This window comes from Tenrec ecaudatus, chromosome 15 (assembly GCF_050624435.1).
Source record: "Tenrec ecaudatus isolate mTenEca1 chromosome 15, mTenEca1.hap1, whole genome shotgun sequence".
NCBI classification, from domain to species: domain Eukaryota; kingdom Metazoa; phylum Chordata; class Mammalia; order Afrosoricida; family Tenrecidae; genus Tenrec; species Tenrec ecaudatus.
The window spans coordinates 60,526,541-60,544,902 of record NC_134544.1 but is presented as its reverse complement, the minus strand read 5'-3'; positions in this window follow the sequence as shown (position 1 = coordinate 60,544,902).

Here is an 18,362-nt window from a genome sequence, read left to right as displayed (position 1 = left end):
CTGCCTAGCCTGCCTTGGTAATTTCCTGACAGCATGTATAGAATCGTATGGAATAATCCAGCCGATATTTATGCCCTGAAAGTACAGAATAATCTGTTCTATGTTTATGTCCTGTAAGTACAGAAAAATCTCCTGCCTCATAAACTTGTGACCTGTGGTTTTAGGTAGGTGACGGGTTCCCCATTAGCTAGCCTGAAATGTTGTTGATTCTTGCTTCTTGCAGCATGCTCTACTTGATGTAAAATCAAACAGAAAAGAGAAGAAAACAAATCTAAATTGTCAACAGTGGAGAATTTGTAACAGGCTCTGATACAGTCTCGTTACTCCCCCAGGAGAAATTATCATTAAATAGAAAAAATAAACAGCACTCAAATTCAAATAATAAATGTCTTTTGTTTATTTCAAAGAACAGATAGATATTGGTGGGAAAAGTACATGTTTCTATGCATATAAACGCATTAGAAAAGATTATATTCCTAAGAATGTTTACTTGGTTAATTCTACATGACTTTTTATTGTTCAACATATTTTCTACAGTAGCATACATGACTTTTATAATCCAGGGAAAAGATCCATGCTTTTACAGAAAGAGGAAGATGAGTATCAAGTAGCAGTGCTTTGCCCTTAATCTAGCTAAAAGAAAGGAAAGCAAAATATACGAAATAAATTTATTACAGCAAAATGCATTGGTTAGAAATGTGAACAGTAGCCTCTATCAAGAGATAAAATTATAAGTATTTCCAAACCCACTGGAGAACTCCAAGTGTTCCCTCCTTGAGAAGCTGCACATACTACCCATCCCATTCTGTGAGCTCACACGGAGCTTCTACCCGCTCGTTAGTGAACTCCATCAGAATGGCCTTGGATTTGAAACATTTCTAGACCGGAACATGAAGGAGCTCGTGGACGTGAAGAGGGCGGGCCCAGCCGCTTAATTTTTAGGGCCTGTACGAAAGGAAAACACAAAGGCCCTTGGTCAAAAGTGATCAGGAATTTCAAGATGACAGGCAGAGCCAAGGAGCCCTGGCAGAGCGTGCTGCTAACAAGGTCAGACGTCTGAAACCGCCAGCCGCTCTGCAGGAGAGGGCTGCTGGTTTCCATTTGGTCAGAGATGCCCTGTCTCAGAAACCCACAGAGGCCATTCCCGTGGTCCTACAGGGGCATTGAGTTGGAGGTACGTCGACGGCAGTGAGTTGGGAGTTCCAGTGTTTAGCTGAGCATTAAACCAAGCACGGGACTCTTCCAAATGAGCCCTGGACGTTGTAAAGGTGTTGGTACTTTGGGGTGAGCTAGATCCCAGTTGGAATCTTTTTCTGACATTAGCTGCTTGATTTCCTTTTGCAAATGGACATAAACTTTATGGAGTCGAGACCTTGGTAACTTAAAAGGAGTTAAAGGGCTGTAGGACATACTCTTTCTTTGAAAAGCTTAGTTTTATGGACTGTTGAGGTGGTGGAATGTTTGATGTTATAATATGTTTTGGAGTTGTTAGGATTTCATTACACCAATATGCACAATCAACAAACACTCGAGGAACCGGCAGTCTAGATATCAAAGGATGCAATAAATCTTTAAAGAATTGACAGCAAAACAGCCACTTTTCAGACTAAAGTGCATCTGACCCAAGCTAAAGGCGTCTTGATGGCATAGTGGGTTACTTGACTGCTTAGCAGCAAGATCAGATGTTCAAAGCTACCAACTGCTCTTTGGGAGACAGAGTAGGCTTTCTACTCCTGTGAAGAGTTACCATCTCGGAAATCCACAGGGCCATTCTATGAGTCAGCGCTGACTGGACAAGAGTGACTTTTGAGATTGCCCCTAGACGTGGTCTTTTCTTTTCATTTCTACTTTTTATTGTGATTTAGGTGAAGATTTAGAGCAGTGGTTCTCAACCTTCTTAATGCCATGACCCTTTCATACAGTTCCTCATGTTGTGGTGACCCCCAACCATAAAATTATTTTTGTTGCTACTTCATTACTGTAATTTTTCAACTGTTATGAATTGGGTGACCCCTGTGAAAGGGTCATCCGATCCCCCAAAGGGGTCACGACCCACAGGCTGAGAACCGCTGACTTAGAGAAAGTATCCTCAGGTTTACGCTTAACAATTCAAACGACAATTTTGTTTTGGCTCACTCATTTCAAGTCCCTCAACGTACCGTACCTATCACAGAAGCTGGATGATTTGAAGACTGCCATCAGGATTAGAGACAGGCTTATTAACAACCTGGGATACACAGATGACCACACCTTGCTTGCAGAAAGCGAAGAGGACTTGAAGTGCTTGCTAATGATGATCAAGGCTTGTAGCCTGCCATCTGGCTGACAACTCAATGTGAGGAAGACGAAAATCCTTCCCACTGGACCAATAGGTGACATCATGATAAATGGAGAAAGCATTGCAGCTTGTCCAGGATTTTGTCTTGCTTAACTCTATAACCACTGCTCCTGGACACAGTCGTCAAGAGATCAAAAGATGCATTAGGTTAAGCTGTGGCTCGAAACCTCTGTAGAGTATTGACAAGCAAGGATGCTCCTTTGAGCATTAAAGTGTGCCTGACCCAAGCCATGGTATTCTCCATTGCCTCATACGCATGGGAAAGTTGGACATGGAATAAAGAAGACCATAAACGGATCGATGTCTTTGAATTGTGGTGCCAGAGAAGAATATTTAAAATACCTTGGACTGTTAAAAGGACAAACTGATCTGTCTTGGGAGAAATAAGGCCAGAGGGCTCCTTAGAGACAAGGATGGCAAGACGTCATCTTCCATACTTTGGACATGCTGTGGGAGAGACCAGTCCCTGGAGAACGACATGATGCTTGGCAAAGTGGAAGGGCAAACTTGACAGAGAAGGCCCTCGACGAGGTGGATTTTCACAGGGCCAGCATCAGTGTGCTCAGGCAGAGGACCCATTGTGAGGAGGGCCAAGCTCTTTTGGTGGTTTATTCTGGTGTGCCTAGGGGTCAGAGCCGACTGGACGGCACCAAGCAGCAGCAGCAATTTGTTCCTAGCCTACTTCCTCCAGTTTCTTGGCTTCCCAAGGTTTCCTTTTAGAACCTCAGCCCCTGTCTGCAAACATGAAGACACTTTATGGGGTCTTCTTGCTATAGAGGAAATGATACATGTAAACTATGGAGCACCTAGTGGTCAACAATTGGAGGTCACTTACCTTTCTCTAGGTACATAGCTCATCCATCCTCTCAAGAAATATGTAGGAATGAAAGCAACTTGCCAACTGCTGCTCATCCCCTTCATTTCGAATTTTACTTCAAATGATGTCAGTAGTCGTGAATGGAAAAGGTACAGTGTAGCACAGCGAAAAAAGGGTTCAACTGAAGTACTGGTTTTCCAAAAGCAAATATCATAAACTATATTTCGGTGAAAGGAATTGATTGTGCCCTCACTTCAAATTCTTGGTAAATAAAAAAGCAGTTCTTTCCCTCAGTGTCATAAAGCATTTTAATGGAACAAAATGTAACCTTAATTCTTTCTTTAAAATTGGAATGTATCACAGAGAAGGGAAAGGACATGACTTCTAAGTAGTTTCCAATACCAACTGTACATTGGCCTTATTTCTGATGCTGTCAGTGAAGAAGAACTTGATGAAAAATCGCTTTAATATCCTGAATTCGTGATGACAGAATGTTATTATGGGACAGTCATCAGTAGGTTAATGGTTGGTTTGAGCCACTGGTTCTCAAATAGTAAACAAAGCCCACTTTCGGAGATTGCCTAAATTACAGAACCCTGGACTCACCCAAGATATATCTACTGAGCAGACACTCTAGAGAGGAGACCCAGAAATCACATTGTAAACAAGCAAGTGATTCTTACCTGCATTAAAGCACAGCTATACCAATATAAGCTCTTTCTCATGTAAACATAGATGTGTCATTATAAAGATCCTAAAACAGGTAAGGAACACAAGTGCAGCTCCTGGTCCAAACAATAACTTCTCTGTTCCCAGGACTCTGTTATAACTGGAGACTTTTTTTAAAGAAGTGAACAAAACACCAGATCCTGGATCTGGAAAGACGAAAATCCAAACGGGATCCCTTGTCTTATACCCCATCCCAGTGAGAGTCTCTTTGCTCACTCTCCACAAACTAAGAAATGCTGTGGGGTCAGCAAATGGTTAGTGGGGCAAATGACTCAGCCTCTCCTATATCCCTTGTATTCCTATGGAGTCTATGTAGGAGGCTGATGCTTCTGATCTTCAGACAACAGTATGGGCTGAACCTCCAGAATCTTCCATGATTAAAGTAGCCTTTTGCTCACACAACTCTATTCCTTCACCTAAGCTTTATGACCAAGCATACCACCAGTTGTAGTTGACACGGTTTCCATGATGGTGATCCTATGCATGTGAGTGAGTACAAATGTGCTATGTGTTTTCTTGTCCCCCCAAAATTTTATTTTATTTTTGTTTTTATTGTTGGGCATATACACAGCCAAATACATGCTAATTTGACGGTGTATGTGTGTATAATGTGTTGACACTGATTACAACCTTTGAGTCCTGAGCCTATCCTTTCTCCTGTCTTACCCTGTCTGACCTTCCATGCTGCGGTTGTTAAACAGATCTTACTCTGATAGTTCTTGAAAGTGCATAAGATTCCAGGCAGACATGCTTTGTTAGTTTGGGGGACATTTTTGGTTTAAAGATTACATCATGGCTATAGTTTATAGGATTTATCCACCCTCTTTCACTCCAGAAAGTCTGGAGTCCTTGAGAATTTGAAATCTGTTCTTGATTTCCCCTATTCTGAACAGGATCCTTCTAAGGAATCTTTGATCAAAATGTTTTGTAATGGTAGCTGGGCACCATCGATTTCTTCTGGATTCATGGCAAAGGAAGCAGTTTCTCATGGAGACAATTAGCCATACATCCCATTTCCTCCATTTATACCTGACTGTCCTTCTTCCTCTCTTGTTCCAAATGAAATTCCATGTCTTGGATGACTATGTGCAAGCTTGAAAGGCCCTAACCCCACACAGCAGGTTTGGAAGTAGACCAGAAGCACTCAGTACACTATTAGACCAATAAGCTGCAATAGCCTGTGAGCCATGTCCCTAAGCTTCCAAAGCCCATGAGGTATTTGGTTGAACAGAAGTAACCACATAGCTGCTTGTTTTCCCATATTGTTGCCAATACATCTGTCACACAGCTTTAGCCATTTCAGCTGTTTTCAGAGATGCAATTTATCAACAGCAATTATCATAATTGTCTATGTATGTGTTATCTTTATCAATAACAGCTTTCCATCAGTTCCCCCCTTTTGACCTCTCTCCCAATCTTAGATAGCTTTACATATTTGGTAAAACTGTAGTACTTCCATGTCATTTGTATAACTTCCTTGGACACCGAATCTTCATCTGAAAAAATGGAGATTTTTGAAGGTATCGCATTGGATATGCAGTGTCTACTGCATGACTTCATACAGACACCTGCAGCTGCGATGGAGTTCCTATCCCTGGTTTCATATGAGCATGAACATGAACCTCAACCCAGAGATCCTCATACTGATTTACTCAAACTTATCTTAAACTTTGCCACCTATTTGATCATTCTTTTTAAATATATGTGTAGATAGATAGAGAGTTCCAATTTCCAAAAGCTGACAAACAGCTTTCAGAATTGAATCAGTACATTTAACAATGCCCTTACAGACTCCGCTATTGTCGTGGATGCTTTAATTTCTTAGTATTTCAATTATTTTTATTATCTATATAGAATATCCCTCCTAGAAGTATATTCATGATGGGAGTGAAGTTTAGAGCTCACTGGGAATCTAGCAAGTCTCTTAACTTTTAGTAACTGACTTTCTTGAAAGAGAATTCCGTTTACCTTAAACCAAGCAATAAAAAGGCACTTAAATAAATGTCTGTTTTCAATGACTAGAAAACTCATCACCTTGACAATCCCTTGACAGTTTTCATAACTCTCAGACTTGATGTCTGGGTCCCATTCCACCTTGATGCTCTGACCCTCAAGGTCTGAGCCTCTGTCTGATTACAAGGCCTATTTAAATTCTTGTTACTTCATCTTGACACTGCCTGTGATTCACAGCTCTGGGGTACCAGCTGCCTTTCTACACAGATTGGCCGAATGTGGGGTTTTATCCTTATAGTTTGATAGGCTTTATTTTTCCCACTACACTCATTAAGATTTAAGAAGTTACACTTTTATGGGAAAATTGGTGTCAAATATGACTACTTTGAATAAAATACATTTAAATATCTGTGTGCTCAGAATTAATATCAAAAACATCAATATTTAACCTATTACTCTATACTTCATCCATTCGCATTTTATCAATGATAAATCATATGAAAAGATTAAAAGATGATACCTGATTCACTAGTCATACCTTTTCAATAGCCTGAAGTGAAGTGATCCATTCATTATGAACCCAACCAGGGTTTAATGGAAATCTGCTCTCGGCAGAAATAAGTCTTGTCCTGGAGCAGCTAAGCCTCATGGAGGAAGCACTCACTCACCAACAATAATAGCAAACACTGAGAAGCACCATGAGGACAACCAAGGGAAAGGAGAGGGGTTCTGGGGGAAAGGAAGATGCAAAGAGGGTTTACTGTAGAGGAGAGGCCAGCAAATCCCAATCACAGGGTTTACTGTAGAGGAGAGGCCAGCAAATTCCAATCGCAGGGTTTAATGTAGAGGAGAGGCCAGCAAATCCCAATCACAGGGTTTACTGTAGAGGAGAGGCCAGCAAATTCCAATCGCAGGGTTTAATGTAGAGGAGAGGCCAGCAAATCCCAATCACAGGGTTTAATGTAGAGGAGAGGCCAGCAAATCTCAATCACAGGGTTTAATGTAGAGGAGAGGCCAGCAAATCCCAATCACAGCCGGCGTTGTTGCAATACTGCCTCCACAGAGAATATGCAAGACTTCGTTTCCTGAAAGTGAGTTCTTTTGCATTGAGGTTTTCTGATTTTGTTTATTCACAAATCATTGTATCAATTAAATATAATTATCACTATAATATCAATTATCACTATATATAAAATGTAGTAATATTTACAAGCTATAATGATTTGAATGGCTTAGTAAATGAGGCTTTTAGTGTACCTCTGTTAACTCTCAAGTTCAAATATACCAAATACAATGAGGCCTCTCCATTGCCTGTATTCATAAAGTAAACTATATAGTTATAGTTATTCAAGGAGACACGGAAAGCAACATATATTTGGTAAACAACACTGAGCTAAGAACCCACCTTAAAGATAAATAAATAAAGCTTCAGCTCTCTGCTGTATTTTCAAGAAGTATGACATCACTCTGATAGGTGCGGCTCTGGGGCAAAGAGAGGACCAAAAGGGAGCGGGGAGAGGAAGAGGGGAGACTCACTGGAAAGCACGATTATAATAGGCATTGACAGAGAGAGAAGGAGTCCTGAAAGCACACTGAATGTAAGAACAACACCATTTGATTTCATACAAGAGTCTGATCCCCTAGACCAGATCCCTCTAGAAACTCCTTTAGATAATCAGCATATTTCTTGTAAGGCATGCACGACAAAAGCACAGTTCTACAATGAGACAACATATTTGACTTGTTGTGTTGTAAAGAAATAGGAACGTTGAATCTCTTGTTGTCTCACTTAATGCAATTGTTAATACTTACATTCTACATCATTAAATAGCGTTCTATACCTACTGATTTTTCCCCAATATAATGATGCCAGGCAAAACAATCTGTCTCTGGTTTTGTTGGATTGGCTCATTGTCATTCATTATTTACTATGCATATGCTAGAAACAATGTAACTGTGACTGAAATGCTGCAAGTAATTGGGGTCCTCTTCACATTTTGCACAGGTAAGCCATATGAAGTATGGTCCCTTCAGAATGCAATGTAGCTGCTAAAACTCTTTCTGGTGTTGCTAAATGCTACGGTCACCAAATTTTGGTCCATTCCAACCCATAGTGGCAGTATGCATAACAGGAGGAAACCTGGCCTGATCCCGCCCATCTTCACAATTGTTGTCATATTTGAGCCTATCGCGGCAGCCACTGCATCAATCTATTTCCCTGACAGTTCCCCTCTTTCTCAGACCTTCTACCTTACCAAGCATGGTCTCCTTTCCAGGGACTGCTCTCTCCTGATAACATGCCCGAAGTACCTGGAGCAAAGACATTCCATTCTACCTTGCTAGAAGCATTTTGACTGCACTTCTTCCAAGACAGATTTGTGTGCCTTTCTGGAAATACATGGTACTTTAAATATGCTTCACCAACACCACAGTGGAGACGCATCTGCTCTTCCGCAATCTTCCTTATTCAACGTCCAACTTTCAAGGACATGAGACAAAACAACTGTCACTTGGGTCAGGTGCACCATAGTCGTCCAAGTGAGAGCTCTTCATCACTCTCGAGAGGCCTTGTGCAGATTTGCCCATTATGAAGCATCATTCCATTTCTTGGCTGCTCTTTCCATGTGCATGCAAGTCAAAGGAAGGCCTTCCCCATTTCATTCTCGTCATTAGTAACCTCTTCCTGTGGCATAAGCATGCTCTCTTTTGTGGGGTTTGTTAGCAGGAGGAAGTGAGAGTATTTTTATTTTACTTATGACCTAGTTAGAGCTCAGAAACACAACTAATAATCATATCGAGGTATCTGAAGATGGTTGCTCTGATTCACTAACACCAAACGGTATTGAAAGAAAGAGACATGTGTGCGATTTCATCCTGTGTACTAATGGAGTGATGCGTAAAAAGCTGATAAATGTCAAGTGGCTGTCCTCACAAAGCACACAAGAGAAAACTTCCCAGGAGTAATTTGTGGTCATGCTGAAGTGGTAGAGGTTAAAGTCATTTTCCTGCTAAGAAAGCCAAGGGAACTCGAGTTTTGTCTTTCAAGGGATTAGATTAATGAGAAGGAGAGGGAAAGGGTGTGGACAGGAAAGGGTGTCATTAGCAGAATCTGGGCATTCATACAGCCTGGATTCTCGTGTGTGTGTGTGTGTGTGTGTGTGTGTGTGTGTGTGTGTGTGTGTGTGAGGCATGGCGATTCATCCGTTTGTTCGGGGAGCATTTCTTGAGTGCTCACAGGGTGCGCAGCAAGCTGGACTCAGCAAAAGTGGCCTTGGCATTGACAGGATAAAAAGTGGTAACACATGTGAACACATGTTTTCAAGAAATTTCAGTTTGTATTTGTTCAGCTTCGTGATATTGGTGAAACTTGGCGAATGGAGATTAGTTTTGGTTTGACATTTTATTTATTTTTTAAATCATTTTGTTGGGGGCTCATGCAATTCTTATCACAGTCCATCCATCCATCCATTGTGTCAAACATATATGTACAGTTGTTGCCATCATCATTCTCAAAACATTTGCCTTCTACTTGAGCCCTTAATATCAGCTCCTCATTTTTCCCCTCCCTACCCGCTCGCCCTTCCCTCATGAACTCTTCATAATTCACAAATTATTATTTTGTCACATGTTACACTGTCCAACATCTCTCCACCACCCCCTGCCCTCTTCTCTGCTGTGCATCCCCCAGGGAGGAGGCTATATGTAGATTCTTGTAATCAATTCCCCATCTCCACCCCACCCCCCACATTCCCCCCACTCTCCAGGCATCACCACTCTCACCACTGGTCCTGGAGGGGTCATCTGTCCTGGATTCCCTGTGTTTCTAGCTGCTACCTGTACCTATGTACATCGTCTGGTCTAGCCAGATTTGTAAGGTAGAATTGGGATCATGATAGTGGGGTGAGGAGGAAGCATTTAAGAACTAGAGGAAAGTTATATGTTTCATCGTTGCTACCCTGCACCCTGACTGGCTCATCTCCTTCCCACAGCCCTTCAGTAAGAGGGTGTCCAGTTGCCTACTGATGGGCTTTGAGTCTTTGCTCTGCATCCACCCTCATTTACAATGCTAAGATTTCTTTGTTCTTTTATGCATGATACCGGATCCCTTTGACAGCTCGTGGTCACACAGGCTGGTGTGCTTCTTCCATGTGGGCTTTCGTGGGCTTTCTTGCTTCTGAGCTAGATGGCTGCTTGTTCATGTTCAAGCCTTTAAGACCCCAGGTGCTACATCTTTTGATAGCCGGGCACTATCAACTTTCTTCATCACATTTGCTTATGCACCCATTTGTCTTCAGTGGTTGTGTCAGAAAGGTGTGCATCATGGAATGCCAATTTAAGAGAACAATGTGTTCTTGCATTGAGTAAATACTTGAGTGGAGGCCCAATGTCCATCTGCTACCTTAATAATAAACCTATAAATATATGCATGTAGATCTATTTCCCCACCGTCTTGTATAAATATATGTACATATGTACATTCCAGTATTTAGACCTCTGTAGATACCCTTGGTTACCTAGTTCTTTCCTCTATTTCCTTTTACTTGCCTTTTGTCCACTACCATGCTCAGGCTTCATTTGGTTTTCAATAAGTTCTCTCAGTTACATTGCCCTTGCTGAATCCCTACCAGGCCACTCACACCCTCCTTGCCACTGATTTTGGATCACTTGTTGCTCCCTTGTCTCTGGGTTGGTCAGCATCACCTCCTTACCCCTGCTTTCCCCTCTCCCGTGTCCCCCCAGAACCATTGGTCCCATTGTTTTCTCCTCCAGACTATTCATCCAGCCTATCTTATCTAGATAAATTTATAGAGATAGTAATATGCACCAAAAATCAAGCCATAGCAAGATAGGCGACGAATGAGAACACAGTGATGGCAACAAAAAAGAAAACCAATGACCAGAAAAAGAATAAATTAATTAAAAGAAAGAAAATTTTAAAAAGAAAGAAAACCCTGTAAATAGATCAAGGTCTGATTTTTTATCTCTAGGTGTGTCCTTCAGTCAGGTCCGAGGGGGTACCACACTCTGGCCCCCGAGCCTGTCCTTTGTACTCCCTCAGGGGCTCCCTGCTCTGCTCCCAAGGTTGCTCTGCCGCACGCCTGTAGTGGTTTGCCTCAGTGTCGCGGGGTCAGTCTGGGGCAGTCCTGACCCTGAGTCTCCAGTGTTGTCCTCTTTAGGGCCCTGGGCCAGCGAGGGACGGAGTATCTCATAGTGGGATCAGCCATATTGTCCACTCTGTCCATTGGCTGTTCAGAGCAGGGATATCATCCTCCAGGCCTGGTGGGTCAGGATATGCTCCATCCTCTCTTCCTCCCCATTCGTTTGATCCAATGTGCTCTGATCAGACATGTCCCTCTCCCCTAGCTGCAGCTTCAGTGCCATCCTCTAAAGTAAATTCTTCTGTGGAGAGGGGCAGTTGTCCACATAGCTGGTATGGGGGCCGAGCCCTCAGACCCCTCCACTGACTTCCCACTCCTTGCCGACGCTGCATTCATCTGGCACTGGCTTTAAGTCTGGTACCACTTTCCCTGCAGAGACACAAACCATACCCTCCCCTTGGGTGGGTCAGTGCCCCATTCTCCTGCCCCACATCTTTTGTTTTCTTTCCCCCTTCTTCCCTCCCTGCCCCCTTTTTAGTTGGCTACCATATGTACCCCTGGACTTGGTCTGGCCCCTGCCAAACTACCTGGACCTCACCCCTGGAGTGGTTGTGTACAATAGCTTTTTCCCTGTTCCCCTTTTGCCTTTACTTTTCTGTCCGTTCTATCTATCTATCTGTCTATCTATCTATCTATATATATAAAAACTTCCCTCAGCGGACTCATGTTGTACTTGTCCTTTTGTGCTTGCCTTACTTTGTTTAGCATGATTTCCTCCAGTTCTTCCCATGCGGCAGTGTGCTTCATGCATTCATCACTGCTTTTTAGTGATGTGCAGTACTCCATTGAATGTATGCACCAGTTTTTTAATCCATTTGTCTGTTGATGGAAATTTGGATTGTTTCCAGCACCTTGCAATTGTGAACTGTGCCACAATGAACACTGGAGCACAGATGTCTGACCATGGTATGTTTTTTTGCCTCTTCTGGGTAAATGCCCCATAGGAGGATTGCTGGGTTGTATTGTAGCTCAATTTCCATCTGTTTTAGAAATTGCCAAATTTCCATATGGCTGTACATACCTACAGGTCCACCAGCAGTGGATGAGAGTTCCTGTCTCACCACAGCCCCTCCAACACTTGTTGCTTTCTGATTTTTTGAACTGGGCTATCTTTGAGGGTGTTAGGTGGTATCTCAGAGTTGTTTTGATTTGCATTTCTTTTATGGCTAATGAGCAGGAACATTTTCTCATATGTTTATTGGCCATTCGGATTTCAGACTCTGTGAAACTTCTGTTCAGGTCCTTTGCCCACCTCTCAAGTGGGCCATTCGTTTTTCTCTTATGTAAGGCTCCAGAGTATTGTAGCTTTCAGTAATAAGGCCTTTGCCTGACGTGTCATTGCTAAAGATGTTTCCCAGTCGGTGGACTCTCTATTACTCTCTTGGTGAATCATTTCGATGTACACAGGTGTCTTATCTTCAGTATATCCCACATGTCTATCTGTGACTCCTCTGTATTTGTATCCTTCCCTATTTCTGATAGTCTATGTATTTCCTATTCCAAGGTTCTCAGGTTTGTCCCAATTCCCTCATTAATGGCCCTAATTGTTTGGGGGTTATCTCAAGATCTGAGATCCACCTTGAGTTTATTTTTGTGCATGGAGTGAGGTAAGGGTCTTGCTTCATTTTTCTGCAGATAGATATCCATTTTTTCTAGCACCATTTAGTGAAGATGGCATCTGCTTCCCATGTAATATTTTGGGGCCCTTATCAAAGATCAGTTGCCTGTATGCTGATGTTTTTATTTCTGGGTCTTCAGCTCTTTTCCATTGGTCTGAATATCTGTTGTTATGCCAGTACCACACTGTTTTGACTACTGTGGCCGTATAATAACATGCTAAAGTCAGGTAGAGCAAGCCCTCCCACTTTGTCCTTTTTCTTGAGGAGTTCTTTGCTAATTCTGGGATTCTTCCCCCTCGATATGAATTTGATAATCTATTTTTCCAATTCTTTGAAGAAGGATGGTGGTATGCATATCAGGATAGCATTGGACTTTTATAGTGGTTAGGCAGAACTGACAGCTTTACTATATTGAGTCTGCCAATCCATGAGCATGGGATATTCTTCCATTTGTTGAGGTCACTCTTGATTTCTTATAGTAGTGTTTTATAATTTTCCTCATACAAATCGTTCATTTTTTTAGTCAGGTATATCCCTAGTACTTCAATTTGTGCTTGGCAATTGTAAAGGGTACTATTTTTTTTAATCATCTCTTCTGTCATTTTGTCTGATTTGTAGAGCAGTCCAATAGACTTCTGTTTTTGTTGAATTTATATCCTGCCATTCTGCCACCTTCCTCTATTGCTTCCAACTCTCTGCTTGTGGAGTTTAAGGGATCTTCAATATATAGAATCATATCATCTGCGAATAATGATAATTTCACATCTTCCTTCCCCAGATGAATACCTTTAATATCTTTCCTTTGTCTTATGTTGTTAGCTAGGACCTCCAGTATGATGTTAAATAGGAGTGGAGACAAGGGGCATCCTTGTCTGGTCCCCTTTTTCAGTGGAATTGTTTTATTCATTTCTCTGTTACCTAACACATTGGCTGTTGGTTTTTCATATATGGCTTGTATAATATTAAGGAATTTTCCTTCTATTCCTATCTTCTTGAGTGTTGATTTGACACTTTAAATAAAATGTTTAAAAATGGATAAATGAAAACTTCCTTGGGCCTTCCTGAGAACAGAGCTATTTGACATGGTAATGTAAGTGCCTGAACTATTTTTAAAACATTTACCTTATCTAATTTTTCAAATGTTTGTTAATTTTCAAATGTTTGTTAAGTAAGACTAGTATCACAATGAGTCCCTAGTGGTCTTGCTGAAATTTTAGAAAAGGGACATTTGTGAGGCTTCAGAATAGCTTTCTTTCTGAGATAGATTCGCTTTCTTTCCTTTCCTGCGAATAGAGCTGAGAGTCATTTCTATCAATATTTCAGTAAAAGAAGAATTCTGAAGGCCCAAGCTATTATATAACTAAACCCATTTGTCTCCTGAGAGTAGTAGAGGTCGGAGGGACCTGAGAAATAATAGTGTCAATCACCAATCTGATCATAAAAAATATATTGCTGCATGAAGTCTCCAAGTGTCATTAAGGGTAGTGACAGGCACAGAACAGGGCTTCTGCCCTGTCTGAGGGAATGAACAGGAACCCTGTGAAAGCAGTGATGGACAAAGAAGTCCGAGAACTGGCTCGGGAGCACCTTCACCTCGAAGCCTGGCCCTAGTGAAAATTCTGGCGCAAGACTGCACCAGAGATAATTGTGAAGTATTCTGAGACATTTGGGCCCAGAGCCTCAGCCTAGATAAATTTAAAAGAAACTCTGTATCAAAGTGAAAATGAAGCATGAGATCCAAGGAGGAAGGGAACTTGACCATCCACAGAGCAGCAAACTTGCCCCATTTGAAACCTAGAAGCATCCCCAGCCCAACTCGAGAAGGGGGACCACTCCATTTCTTTTGAAGTGTCTCTGCTTTAATAAAACTGCGGCTTCTTTTGCTACTGGGGTGTGTGTGTGTAAGGAGTGGGATGGCAGGGAGGGGTGTGTACACCCACCAAGACTCCTCTCTGGACCCTAAGAACCCACAAGGGTTCATAACCAGCTAGTCTCCCCATGAGCAACAGGCATAGAACTTCACAGGTCTCTGACTCCTCGTTCATATCTCTTGCTTTTATACCATGCATTTTCTTCATCCTTCCTGCCTGCATATCTCTTGGTGAGTGTTTCAAGCTTTATAAAGTATTACTTGTGGGGGAATAAACAAAAGAAAACAAAAATAATAAGGCTTTATCTATTTCCCTCAAAATATTTTCCCCATGTAAATAATTACGCTCATTAATCTTCCCTGATGTCAAATCTGAGGATGCTGGCACACTGCCTTGACCATGACCTCTTGCTTTCGCTTGAACATGTGGCTTGGCTGGCTTCACTCTTTGGATCTCCAAAATCATCTTACGGAAGGAGCTGTTCGTGGTGTGGATGTGGTCCGAATTTCAGTTGTGAACGAAGAAATCACTTGCTCTGAAGAATTTGACTTTGACTCATTAACTAAAGACCTCTGAAGTGGGGCTGATTTCTCTAGGTCCTTTCCTCCATGTGACCACAAAGTTGCTACTGTTACACTGTGGACGGAGCAGCAGATGTTGAAAGCAAACAATTCACAGGGAATTACAGGAATTTCTAGCCACTTAGTTTGCAAAATGTTTTTTAAAAATGTCTTTGCTTATTTATTTTGTTTCTGGTTCACATGAAAACAAGGTCACTTTGATTCATGCATTAAAATACTTGTGTCAGAATTTTTAGACATGCTTCTTTCTCGCTCTTTTTAATTCATTATCCTCAGATAGCACAGCCTGAAGGTGACTCTCCTGATGAAAGTGTAAAGTGCGAGAATTAAATTGAATTCATCTACTTTCTGGCAAATGTGCTATATTTGTGATGACAGGACTGTGTAATATCTTTGTTTGCTTCTTACCACAGTGTGAGCTGTTAATTCCACTTCCCCTTGGAGAAGCTATTGTGTCTTCAAGGCTTTGCATAGACTTTTCTCGTACAGTCTACTTTGCATCAGCAATGGGTATTTACAAAACACCCTTCATTTAAATAAAAATCATTAAATTTGACTATGTTTTAAGAGCCTGATCAGTTTGGTATCTGAATTAGTTAGTTTATTGTGCCAACCTGGCCAATAAACACGTGGGGTTAATTGAAGGACAGGGGGAATAAATGGCTCAGGGAGGCCTCCCCTTTCTAGTTCTTGGGTTTCTTGCTTTCTAATGGTTGGACCAGGGTGCAGCTGCCTTAGCAGTTCCCTGTTTCAGCTGGAAAGGCTTAATTCCTGCAAGACATCCCTGAGGAGACACCACATGGACCTACCTCATGCAGCCCTGGGTGCTGGAGCACCCATGTGGAGACCCCTGCCAGCACTGAGATGCTTACACATTCACTGACTCGGCTTTCCTTCTGCAGTTGGCATCATTGCCTCTGTTTTGTGAGATGGAGGGGAACTTTGTGGATTGGTGTTGGACATATGGGTTAATGGGTTAATGTTGGACGTGTGGGCTTGGGCAGCACTGGGTTGGGGTGTTTTGTTGATATGCACTTAACCTTTATATAAAACTCTCTCTTTTACATGAGTTGCTGTGGATTTATTTTTCTAAAGTACCCTGACTAATACAGTATCTATAGGTATAGCACATATATAAAAATAGTAATGCAATGTTATACTATTTCATTTGTCAAACCTTCCCTTTTGCTACTATTTATGTGTTCCCTTGTGGCCATCTCATCTGAATGATCTTGGTATATACCCACAGTTAGGCACCACTTGCACAGAGGGGAAATCAAAAATGAAGGAAGTTAAGAAACCTGCCTACAGTCACACAGTTACTTCAGGATAGGGGTGGGGAGATTATTTTTACTATAACTACAACCAAACTTACTAGAAAGGCCAGCTTCTGCCTCCTCCTTACCAACTCTGTGTCTAAATGAAAGTTATTGAAATTCCCTTGCTTTAGTTTCTCAATCTATAAAACCAGAATGATAAAATAGTGCCCTCAGAAAATTATTTTTTTAATCGGTAGAGAAATGCTCAAGTTTATTATGAAGGACCTCGGTTTATTGCAAGGTAGTCAAAGGAACCCTAGGAGCATAATGATTATGCATTGGACTTCGATCCACAAGGTCAGCAGTTTGAAACCACCAGCTGCTCCATAGGAGAAAGATGAGGCTTTCTACTCCCATAAAGAGTTAGCATCTCATAAACTTCAAGGGACACTTAGACTTTGTCCTAAAGGATTGGCATGAGTCATAATCAACTCTATGACAATGAGTTTGAGTTTCTTGTTTGTTTGTCTGTTTTGAATCATGACAAGACATGGACGTAAGACCACAAGCTAATCAATTAAGTCTAGAAAGTCATGAAAATATAGATTTAGTCAGATTGTTCTAAATTTTAGACTTTGAGCTTTTTCTTTTAATCGGTGCTCTCTAGAGGAGGGTCTAGCCATTGCACATCCTTGACAGAGATCCCAGCTAGCGAGGGTCCTAGATCAGCAGAGGGAGAAGATCTCAGTCCAGAGTTATCAGTCTTCAGACAACTGTAGACTATAGAGGAAGGATGTCTCTCCCTTCTCTCAGCAAGTGGTCTCAAGTTAATGGAGCAGATATATGCGTTCTCACCTTGGTGTTACACAGTCAGAGCCAAGTTCGAGATTGTCTAACAACATCTAAAGTAGAACACTTTTTCTCTTAAGTTGGAGATCAGACCTATGTAACATCTTTAAGGTTAGAGATAAGGGGGTTGTTCACCACTTACTTAATGTCTCAAGCCCACCCTATGGAGATTGAACTCCATATTTTCTTCATCACAGGATGCAAGTACTCAGCTATTATGAGAAGTTGTTTATGACATATCTCATATGCCTCCATGCTTTTGCATCTAAACTCAGAAATTTTCTACTCCAAGCATCTCCCTTTAAGTGGCATATACTCGTGGTTGGAGTGCGTTAGAGAAGGAAATGTAACAGCCTTTTACATAAACCTGATTTTGTGGTTTAAGAGCAAGACAGAATGCACATAATAAACTGCCTACCTTTGTGGCTATTGAGTAAGTTAATATCTATCACTCATGACAGTAGCTGTAATCATAATGAGAAATGTTGTGATAAAGATGATAAGGATGACTACAATGATGGACAGTGATTTCTAATATGATTAATTATTTATGGTATATCACATTTAAAGATGTTAACCCTCAATCTCTGAAAAGCATGCTTCACCATTTCCAAAGGAATAAGATTCCAAACACAAATGCAGTAGGGGTTTCTGTCTTTATACCTCTAACCCACCTGGGCATCTGAAAATAATTCTTCCCGAGAGAAAGTGTGGTGGACTTCAGAGACCCAGAGACTTTGGTCCATGGTGTTGCAAAGAATGGGGGTTACCTGTTTCCTGCAGTCCTATTGGGACACGGAATGCAGACAGAGAAAGCATCCGTCTAACAACAAGGCAGCTGTTAGAACCCAAAGCTAGTTAAACGTCAGACACATAGAAATGAATACACTTTATCTTCCTTGTAAGGAAGTAAGTTTCAATGGAGGAATGTATACCACTGTAAGTCAAACCCAAACTCTTCTCTTGTGACAGCCCTAGAGGCCACCCAATACGCGCGAGCCATGAGCATTTTGAATGAACAAAGTGGAAGTTCTTTGCAATGGTGAATACGTATATGAACGGAGTTCAAGGGCTTATAATGAGTGCCTGCAAGTTCCTTCTCTCTGCTTTGAGACTGCTCATGCAAGCAGACCCAGCTTTTTGGTTCTGTTCTCAGACAAACGAGTGTGTGCACATGCTCACCATAA